The sequence below is a fragment of the Cetorhinus maximus genome, unplaced genomic scaffold (genome assembly GCF_964194155.1).
Source record: "Cetorhinus maximus unplaced genomic scaffold, sCetMax3.hap1.1 HAP1_SCAFFOLD_414, whole genome shotgun sequence".
In the NCBI taxonomy this organism is placed as follows: Eukaryota; Metazoa; Chordata; class Chondrichthyes; order Lamniformes; family Cetorhinidae; genus Cetorhinus; species Cetorhinus maximus.
The window spans coordinates 210,072-220,312 of NW_027596360.1; the positions used below are offsets into that span (position 1 = coordinate 210,072).

The 10,241-nt window shown below is 47.7% G+C and overlaps 1 long non-coding RNA gene across 2 annotated transcripts; it reads right to left on the bottom strand.

Annotated features, from left to right (window-relative positions):
* Positions 1-7,221: 7,221 nt before the first annotated feature.
* LOC144673621 (uncharacterized) lies at positions 7,222-10,028 on the bottom strand. Of its 2 annotated transcripts, XR_013574396.1 has the most exons (6): positions 9,915-10,028; positions 9,824-9,868; positions 9,733-9,777; positions 9,370-9,640; positions 9,142-9,186; positions 7,222-9,049 (listed from the first exon to the last, which is right to left on the bottom strand). It is a non-coding gene; the product is annotated as an uncharacterized LOC144673621 (long non-coding RNA). The 2 variants fall into 2 exon arrangements; XR_013574395.1 differs by lacking the exon at positions 7,222-9,049 and having other exon boundaries at positions 9,123-9,186.
* Positions 10,029-10,241: the final 213 nt, after the last annotated feature.

The window sequence follows — 10,241 nt, forward strand, 5'->3', positions numbered from 1 at the left end:
CCCAGAGGGAACAATCCCTGCGGAATGCTGCCGGGGGTGGGGGGGGGGGGTGAAGGGAAGATGTGTTTGGTGGTGGCATCATGCTGGAGTTGGCGGAAATGGCGGAGGATGATCCTTTGAATGCGGAGGCTGGTGGGGTGATAAGTGAGGACAAGGGGGACCCTATCATGTTTCTGGGAGGGAGGAGAAGGCGTGAGGGAGGATGTGCGGGAGATGGGCCAGACACGGTTGAGGGCCCTGTCAACGACCGTAGGTGGAAAACCTCGGTTAAGGAAGAAGGAGGACATGTCAGAGGAGCTGTTTTTGAAGGTAGCGTCATCAGAACAGATGCGACGGAGGCGAAGGAACTGAGAGAATGGGATGGAGTCCTTACAGGAAGCGGGGTGTGAGGAGCTGTAGTCAAGGTAGCTGTGGGAGTCGGTAGGCTTGTAATGGATATTGGTGGACAGTCTATCACCAGAAATTGAGACGGAGAGGTCAAGGAAGGGAAGAGAAATGTCAGAGATGGACCATGTGAAAATGATGGAGGGGTGGAGATTGGAAGCAAAATTAATACATTTTTCCAGGTCCCGACGAGAGCATGAAGCAGCACTGAAGTAATCATCGATGTACCGGAGAAAGAGTTGTGGGAGGGGGCCGGAGTAGGACTGGAACAAGGAATGTTCCACATACCCCATAAAGAGACAGGCATAGCTGGGGCCCATGCGGGTACCCATAGCCACACCTTTTATTTGGAGGAAGTGAGAGGAGTTAAAGGAGAACAGTAGTGTTCGGGTGTGCAGGGCAGTGGCAAGGTGAGATCAAAAGGCAAACCTCCAACTGGCTCCACAGTGAAAGGAACCTCATTTTGAATTTGTGAGGTAAAAATGCTTTGCCTGGTCTCTGGTTAAGTCTATGGGCTGTTGTTGTCTTAGTGGAGATTAGTTTAGGAATTTGTTAAAAGTTATAATAGTAGTAATTTGTAGCCATGTGTATATATTTTAACCTGTGTAAATTAATAAAATGCTTCATTTAGTTAATGTAAAATCTCGAGAACTGGTGGTCTGATTGAGTCACATCTCAAATATAACACTTGAAATGATGGATTATGACAGTTGTTTAAAGTTTAACTCTGGGATTTTTAAAATAACTCCGCTTTACCAACTGCATCGGACATAACACCAGGTGAGTTCCAGACTGGAATCTAATCGAGGGGGTCCGGGTTGTATATATTTCAAATAACAGATACCTGGGAGTGGGTTACAGATTGGAATCTAATCGAGGGGATGCAGGTGGTTTATATATCGAATAACAGATACCCGGGAGTGAGTTACAGACTGGAATCTAATCGAGTGGGTCCGGGTGGTATATTTATAGAATAACAGATACCCGGGAGTGAGTTACAGACTGGAATCTAATCGAGTGGGTCCGGGTGGTATATATATCGAATAACAGATACCCGGGAGTGAGTTACAGACTGGAATCTAATCGAGGGGCTCGGGGTGGTTTATATATAGAATAACAGATACCCGGGAGTGAGTTACAGACTGGAATCTAATCGAGTGGGTCCGGGTGGTATATATAGCAAATAACAGATACCTGGGAGTGAATTCCAGACTGGAATCTAATTGAGTGGGTCCGGGTGGTTTATATATCAAATAACAGATACCTGGGAGTGGGTTCCAGACTGGAATCTAATCGAGGGGGTCCGGGTGGTATATATATCAAATAACAGATTCCTGGGAGTGAGTTCCAGACTGGAATTTAATCGAGGGGGTCCGGGTGGTATATATATCGAATAACAGATACCCGGGAGTGAGTTACAGACTGGAATCTAATCGAGTGGGTCCGGGTGGTATATATATAGAATAACAGATACCCGGGAGTGAGTTACAGACTGGAATCTAATCGAGTGGGTCCGGGTGGTATATTTATCGAATAACAGATACCCGGGAGTGAGTTACAGACTGGAATCTAATCGAGGGGTTCGGGGTGGTTTATATATAGAATAACAGATACCCGGGAGTGAATTCCAGGCTGGAATCTAATCGAGGGGTTCGGGGTGGTTTATATATAGAATAACAGATACCCGGGAGTGGGTTACAGATTGGAATCTAATCGAGGGGGTGCAGGTGGTTTATATATAGAATAACAGATACCCGGGAGTGAGTTACAGACTGGAATCTAATCGAGGGGTTCGGGGTGGTTTATATATAGAATAACAGATACCCGGGAGTGAGTTACAGACCGGAATCTAATCGAGTGGGTCCGGGTGGTATATATATAGAATAGCAGATACCCGGGAGTGAGTTACAGACTGGAATCTAATCGAGTGGGTCCGGGTGGTATATTTATCGAATAACAGACACCTGGGAGTGAATTCCAGGCTGGAATCTAATCGAGGGGTTCGGGGTGGTTTATATATAGAATAACAGATACCCGGGAGTGGGTTACAGATTGGAATCTAATCGAGGGGGTGCAGGTGGTTTATATATAGAATAACAGATACCCGGGAGTGAGTTACAGACTGGAATCTAATCGAGGGGTTCGGGGTGGTTTATATATAGAATAACAGATACCCGGGAGTGAGTTACAGACCGGAATCTAATCGAGTGGGTCCGGGTGGTATATATATAGAATAGCAGATACCCGGGAGTGAGTTACAGACTGGAATCTAATCGAGTGGGTCCGGGTGGTATATATAGCAAATAACAGACACCTGGGAGTGAATTCCAGACTGGAATCTAATTGAGTGGGTCCGGGTGGTTTATATATCAAATAGCAGATACCTAGGAGTGGGTTCCAGACTGGAATCTAATCGAAGGGGTTCGGGTGGTATATATATCAAATAAAAGATACCTGGGAGTGGGTTCCAGACTGGAATCTAATCGAGGGGATCCGGGTGTTTATGTATAGAATAACATACCTGGGAGTGGGTTCCAGGCTGGAATCTAATCGGGGGGGTCCGGGTGGTATATATATCAAATAACAGATACCTGGGAGTGAGTTACAGACTGGAATCTAATCGGGGGGGTCCGGGTGGTATATATATAAAACAACAGATACCTGGGAGTGGGTTACAGACTGGAATCTAATGCATCTTGTAGATGGTACACACTGCTGCTACTGTGTATGGGTGGTGGAGGGAGTGAATGTTTGTGGATGTGGTGCCAATCAAGTGGGCTGCTTTGTCCTGGATGGTGTCGAGCTTCTTGAATGTTGTTGGAGCTGCACTCACTCAGCCAAGTGGGGAGTATTCCATCACACTCCTGACTTGTGCCTTGTAGATGGTGGACAGGCTTTGGGGAGTCAGGAGGTGAATTACTTGTTGCTGGATTCCTAGCCTCTGACCTGCTCTTGTAGCCTCAGTGTTTATATGGCTAGTCCAGTTCAGTTTCTGGTCAATGGTAACCCCCAGGTTGTTAGTGGGGGATTCGGTGATGGTAATGCCATTGAATATCAAGGGGCAATGGTTGGATTCTCTCTTGTTGGAGATGGTCACTGCCTGGCACTTGTGTGGCGTGAATGTTACTTGCCACTTGTCAGCCCAAGCCTGGATATTATCCAGGTCTTGCTGTATTTGGACATGGACTGCTTCAGTATCTGAGGAGTCGTGAATGGTGCTGAACATTGTGCAATCATCAGCGAACATCCCCACTTCTGACCTTATGATGGAAGGAAGGTCAGTGATGAAGCAGCTGAAGATGGTTGGGCCGAGGACACTATCCTGAGGAACTCCTGCAGTGATGTCCTGGAGCTGAGATGACTGACCTCCAACAACCACCTTCCTTTGTGCTAGGTATGACTCCAACCAGTAGAGTTTTCCCTGATTCCCATTGATTCCAGTTTTGCTCGGGCTCCTTGATGCCACACTCTGTCAAATGTGGCCTTGCTGTCAAGGGCAGTCGCTATCACCTCGGGAGTTCAGTTTCTTTTTCCCTATTTGAACCAAGGCTGTAATGAGGTCAGGAGCTGAGTGGCCCTGGCGGAACCCAAACTGGGCATCAGTGAGCAGGTTATTACTAAGCAAAGGCTGCTTGATAGCACTGTTGACGACCCCTTCCATTACTTTACTGATGATGAGAGTAGACTGATGGGGCTGTAATTGGCCGGGTTGGATTTATCCTGCTTTTTGTGTACAGGACATACCTGGGCAATTTTCCACATAGCCGGGTAGATGCCAGTGTTGTAGCTCTCAGTGCGTCCTCGGTGCTCTCATTCCCAGGTGGTGAGTGTTGGGGAAGCTGCAGCGGTGAGGCAGCAGGATTCACAACCGGCCCCAGTCCCCTGAACCTTTCACCCAGGGTGAAGCTTGGTGATTGGATAGGATCAGGTAGCGGAGACTAAAACTCTTTCACTCATAGGAGAGCATCAGAGTGTGATAAAGACAGCAGCTTCTGCCTTCATTTCTTCAGGGACTGGTACAGCCAACATCAGTTGCCCATTGCTCATTGCTCTTGACCTGAATGGCATGGCTTGCTAGGCTACTGCTGTGGGTCTTGAGTCACCTGTAGGCCAGGCTGGGTAAGGGTGGCCCTAAAGAGCATGGGTTTTTACAATTGATGGCAGTTGTCATGGTCACCATTACTGAGACAAACTTGATGTTCCAGGTTTATTCATTGAATTTACATTCCACCAGCTGCCTTGGTAGGATTTGAACCCACATCCCTCAGAACTTTAGCCTGGGCCTCTGGATTATTGGTCCAGTGACATTACCTCTAAACCACCATCTCCCACTTGCTGTAAACTTGGCCAGATTGGAGGAATTTACAATCCCTGAGCTTGATGGCAGTGAAAGAATTTGTAACTCCAGCCAAAGTTCAGGAACACTCAGCTCTTAGTTCCTGCATCGTCCCCTGGGCCCAGCTGCTACCCCTTCACACTGGGAAAGAATCCCACCCTTACTGAAAGGATCCCTTGTCTGTCAGTGCAGTCTCAGACAGACTCTGAGCATACTGTCAAGCCTCAGTGTCTGCATCTCTGTGCTCGTACAGATTGATCCAGGAAGACGATGGTGCCGCAAGTGACTGAGAGAGCCCAGGTCCTATCAATGTGCTTGTCTGTCAGTGACTGTGGAGTACAGCAGAGAGAGCCAAAAGGGAGGGCCTGAGCAAAGAACAGGAAATAGCAGAACAGGAGAGGGGGAGAAAGCAAGATGCACTGCAGCAACTCACCAAGGCACCTTCGACAGCATCTTCCAAACCCACAGCCACTACCATCTAGAAGGACAAGGGCAGCAGATAGATGGGAACACCACCACTTGAAAGTTCCCCTCCAAGTCACTCACCATCCTGACTTGGAGATATATCGCCGTTCCTTCACTGTCACTGGGTCAAAATCCTGGAACAGGAATGAGGAGAGCAAATGAGAAAAGTAATTGGTAGATAGGGAGGAACAAGGGGTCATGGAGAGAAAGCAAGGAAACAGAAACAGAAAGGGGGAGAGAGAGAGAAAAAAAACAGAATAAGATTAAAGTAGGAGCAAGAGAGAGAGAAGCAGGAGGGGTAATTGGGTTTAAGAGGAGGCAGAGGCAAGTTAAAGGGCGGGGTATGATACCATCATGAGGTATACATTTGTGTGTGTGTAGAATTAGGACTTGGTTAATCATCTGTGACTGATTTTTTATGAACTGACAGACAGCTTGTGGTTAGGAATAATGAGAGTGTTCCAGTAGATTGGTGTTTACTGTGTCTGGGTGTAACCTAACTGACTTCAGCTCTTTAGCTTCATTTGAGGTGCAGCATTTGTTTTGTTTTTATGACTGTTGAGATGAGTGATGAGTGCTGTACTGCAGGTGCTGGGACCCCTGCGGTTTATAAGTACATTAAAAATTTAGACGTGAACATAAGAGGCATGATCTGTAACTTCGCAGATGACATGAAAATTGGTGGTGTGGTAAATAGTGAGGAGGAAAGCCTTAGATTACAGGACAATACAGATGGGCTGGTAAGATGGGCAGAGCAGTGGCAAATGGAATTTAATCCTGAGAAGTGTGAGGTGATGCATTTTGGGAGGACTAACACAGCAAGGGAATACACAATGAATGGTAGGACCCTAGGAAACACAGAGGGACCTTGGAGTACATGTCCATAGATCCCTGAAGGCAGCAGCACAGGTAGATAAGGTGGTTAAGAAGGCACATGGGATACTTGCCTTTATCAGCCGAGGCATAGAATATAAGAGCAGGGAGGTTATGTTGGAGTTGTATAAAATGCTGGTTAGGCCACAGCTGGAGTACTGTGTGCAGTTCTGATCACCACATTATAGGAAGGATGTGATTGCACTGGAGACGGTGCAGAAGAGATTTACCAGGATGTTGCCTGGGCTGGAGCGTTTCAGTTATGAAGGGAGGCTGGATAGGCTAGGGTTGTTTTCCTTGGAGCAGAGAAGGCTGAGGGGGGACCTGAAAGAGGTACACAAAATTATCAGGGGCATAGATAGGGTAAATAGGAAGAAACTTTTCCCCTTAGCGGAGGTGTCAATAACCAGGGGGCATAGATTTAAGATAAGGGGCAGGAAGTTTAGAGGGGATTTGAGGAAAAATGTTTTCACCCAGAGGGTGGTTGAAATCTGGAACTGGGCCTGAGGGGATGGTAGAGGCAGGAACCCTCACAACATTTAAGAAGTGTTTAGATGAGCACTTGAAACGCCACAGCCTACAGGGCTATGGGCCAAGTGCTGGAAAATGGGATTAGGATAGGTGCTTGATGGCTGCCACGGACACGATGGGCCGAAGGGCCTGTTTCTGTGCTGTATAACTCGATGAGAAGTGGGATGTAGGACAGACTGGGAAACAAGTTGGCACCTGGAAGTTTGCAGCAACTCTCACTTTGGGGGAGTCTTGTTTAGAACACTAGTTGTGTCAGAATGGCTTAGCAAGGATGGTTACATGACCAGAAACCTATAAACCTCTGAGCTTTCCTTAATTTATGGTCAGGATGGATGAAACTTGTCTACACAGAAATAAAAGGGGTAATTTGTTTATTTGTGCTTACAATGCTTAAAAGCCGTGTGCGTGTCTGGACTTGATCAGATACAATAAAAGGATTACCTGGTAGCCATTTCTGCTTCAATTATTCTCATTAACTACCTTACAAAGACCCAAGTTAAAGTGGGGTGTGACATGGACACGATGGGCTGAATGGCCTCCTCCTGCACTGTAACCACTCTAGGATTCTAAGCTCATTATAAACACAGAGGATCTTTTGAACACTGCTTCAAAGAATAGCAAAAGATGAGAAATAACAAGGTATTTTATAATATTTTATTGAACAGTGATTCCAACTCACCCTTCACCATACACGACATTAACACTCAGTATACACTCCCTCTCCATTTATACATTAACACTCAGTATACACTCCCTCTCCATTTATACATTAACACTCAGTATACACTCCCTCTCCATTTATACAACATTAACACTCAGTATACACTCCCTCTCCATTTATACAACATTAACACTCAGTATACACCCCCTCTCCATATACACAAGATTAATTCAGTAACTCTCCCACTCCATATACACCCACATCCTAACACTCAGTAACTCTCCCACTCCATATACACCCACATCCTAACACTCAGTAACTCTCCCACTCCATATACACCCACATCCTAACACTCAGTAACTCTCCCACTCCATATACACCCACATCCTAACACTCAGTAACTCTCCCACTCCATATACACCCACATCCTAACACTCAGTAACTCTCCCACTCCATATACACCCACATCCTAACACTCAGTAACTCTCCCACTCCATATACACCCACATCCTAACACTCAGTAACTCTCCCATTCCATATACACCCACATCCTAACACTCAGTAACTCTCCCACTCCATATACACCCACATCCTAACACTCAGTAACTCTCCCACTCCATATACACCCACATCCTAACACTCAGTAACTCTCCCACTCCATACACATTCACGTCCTAACACTCAGTAACTCTCCCACTCCATATACTCCCACATCCTAACACTCAGTAACTCTCCCACTCCATATACACCCACATCCTAACACTCAGTAACTCTCCCACTCCATATACACCCACATCCTAACACAGTAACACACGCACTCCATATACACCCACATCCTAACACTCAGTAACTCTCCCACTCCATATACACCCACATCCTAACACTCAGTAACTCTCCCACTCCATATACACCCACATCCTAACACTCAGTAACTCTCCCACTCCATATACACCCACATCCTAACACTCAGTAACTCTCCCACTCCATATACACCCACATCCTAACACTCAGTAACTCTCCCACTCCATATACACCCACATCCTAACACTCAGTAACTCTCCCACTCCATATACACCCACATCCTAACACTTAGTGTACTCTCCACCTCATATACATGATTCTAACATTTGGATAATTAGAGTATGTTTAAATGGTGACCTGCTGGAAAGGTCTGAAAACAGATTGACTGAAACCATCCATGTATACAGATGACTGAAATGTAGTCGTCAGGTATATTAAAAAGATCAAAAAGGATAAGAGAATGTTAGCCTTTGTACTAGGGGTTTGCGATATAAAGACAGGGATAGGGGGTTGGGTGGGGGGGGGGAAGTTTCGTAGAGCTAGACAAGCCTCTAGTTAAGACCTGTCCTGGAGCACTGTGTACAATTCTGGGCTCCACACCTTAGATTGACTTTGGACAGAGTGTAGTGCTGGCTCACCCCAATGTTGCCAGGGAACCGAGAGTTAGATTGTGATAAACAGGCTAATACTGTGTCAAACATAGGAGGATAAGGAATGACTGAGTTGAGGTGCTCAGAATTGTGAAGGACATTGACAGGGCAGTTAGATTTTTTGCTGCTGGTGTCAGGCATTAGGCAAATGGATGAAATGTTTGATTGGAAGCAGGCCAATTCCGGAGAGATTTCAGTAAAACTGTTCTTCACACAGTGTGGAACACTGTACCACAAAAAGGAGTTCAGTGTAGCAGAACTGCAGGAGTATTAGAGCAGCATTGTCTGGCAGTGAAGGAAGCGGTGGTGCACTGTGCTGGCTGGGGATGGAGAGTGTGGGCTCTGTACCTGTGTGTTCTGTCTGGGTGGGGATAGGGGAGTGAGGGCTCTGTACCTGTGTGTTGTGTCTGGGTGGGGATGGGGGAGTGAGGGCTCTGTACCTGTGTGTTCTGTCTGGGTGGGGATAGGGAGTGAGGGCTCTGTACCTGTGTGTTCTGTCTGGGTGGGGATAGAGAGTGAGGGCTCTGTACCTGTGTGTTATGTCTGGGTGGGGATGGGGGAGTGTGGGCTCTGTACCTGTGTGTTGTGTCTGGGTGGGGATAGGGGAGTGAGGGCTCTGTACCTGTGTGTTGTGTCTGGGTGGGGATGGGGGAGTGTGGGCTCTGTACCTGTGTGTTCTGTCTGGGTGGGGATAGGGAGTGAGGGCTCTGTACTTGTGTGTTCTGTCTGGGTGGGGATAGGGAGTGAGGGCTCTGTACCTGTGTGTTCTGTCTGGGTGGGGATGGGGGAGTGAGGGCTCTGTACCTGTGTGTTCTGTCTGGGTGGGGATAGGGAGTGAGGGCTCTGTACCTGTGTGTTCTGTCTGGGTGGGGATAGAGAGTGTGGGCTCTGTACCTGTGTGTTCTGTCTGGGTGGGGATAGGGAGTGAGGGCTCTGTACCTGTGTGTTGTGTCTGGGTGGGGATGGGGGAGTGTGGGCTCTGTACCTGTGTGTTGTGTCTGGGTGGGGATGGGGGAGTGAGGGCTCTGTACCTGTGTGTTCTGTCTGGGTGGGGATAGGGAGTGAGGGCTCTGTACCTGTGTGTTGTGTCTGGGTGGGGATGGGGGAGTGAGGGCTCTGTACCTGTGTGTTCTGTCTGGGTGGGGATAGGGAGTGAGGGCTCTGTACCTGTGTGTTGTGTCTGGGTGGGGATGGGGGAGTGAGGGCTCTGTACCTGTGTGTTCTGTCTGGGTGGGGATAGGGAGTGAGGGCTCTGTACCTGTGTGTTCTGTCTGGGTGGGGATAGGGAGTGAGGGCTCTGTACCTGTGTGTTCTGTCTGGGTGGGGATAGGGGAGTGAGGGCTCTGTACCTGTGTGTTCTGTCTGGGTGGGGATAGGGGAGTGAGGGCTCTGTACCTGTGTGTTGTGTCTGGGTGGGGATGGGGGAGTGAGGGCTCTGTACCTGTGTGTTCTGTCTGGGTGGGGATAGGGAGTGAGGGCTCTGTACCTGTGTGTTCTGTCTGGGTGGGGATAGAGAGTGTGGGCTCTGTACTTGTGTGTT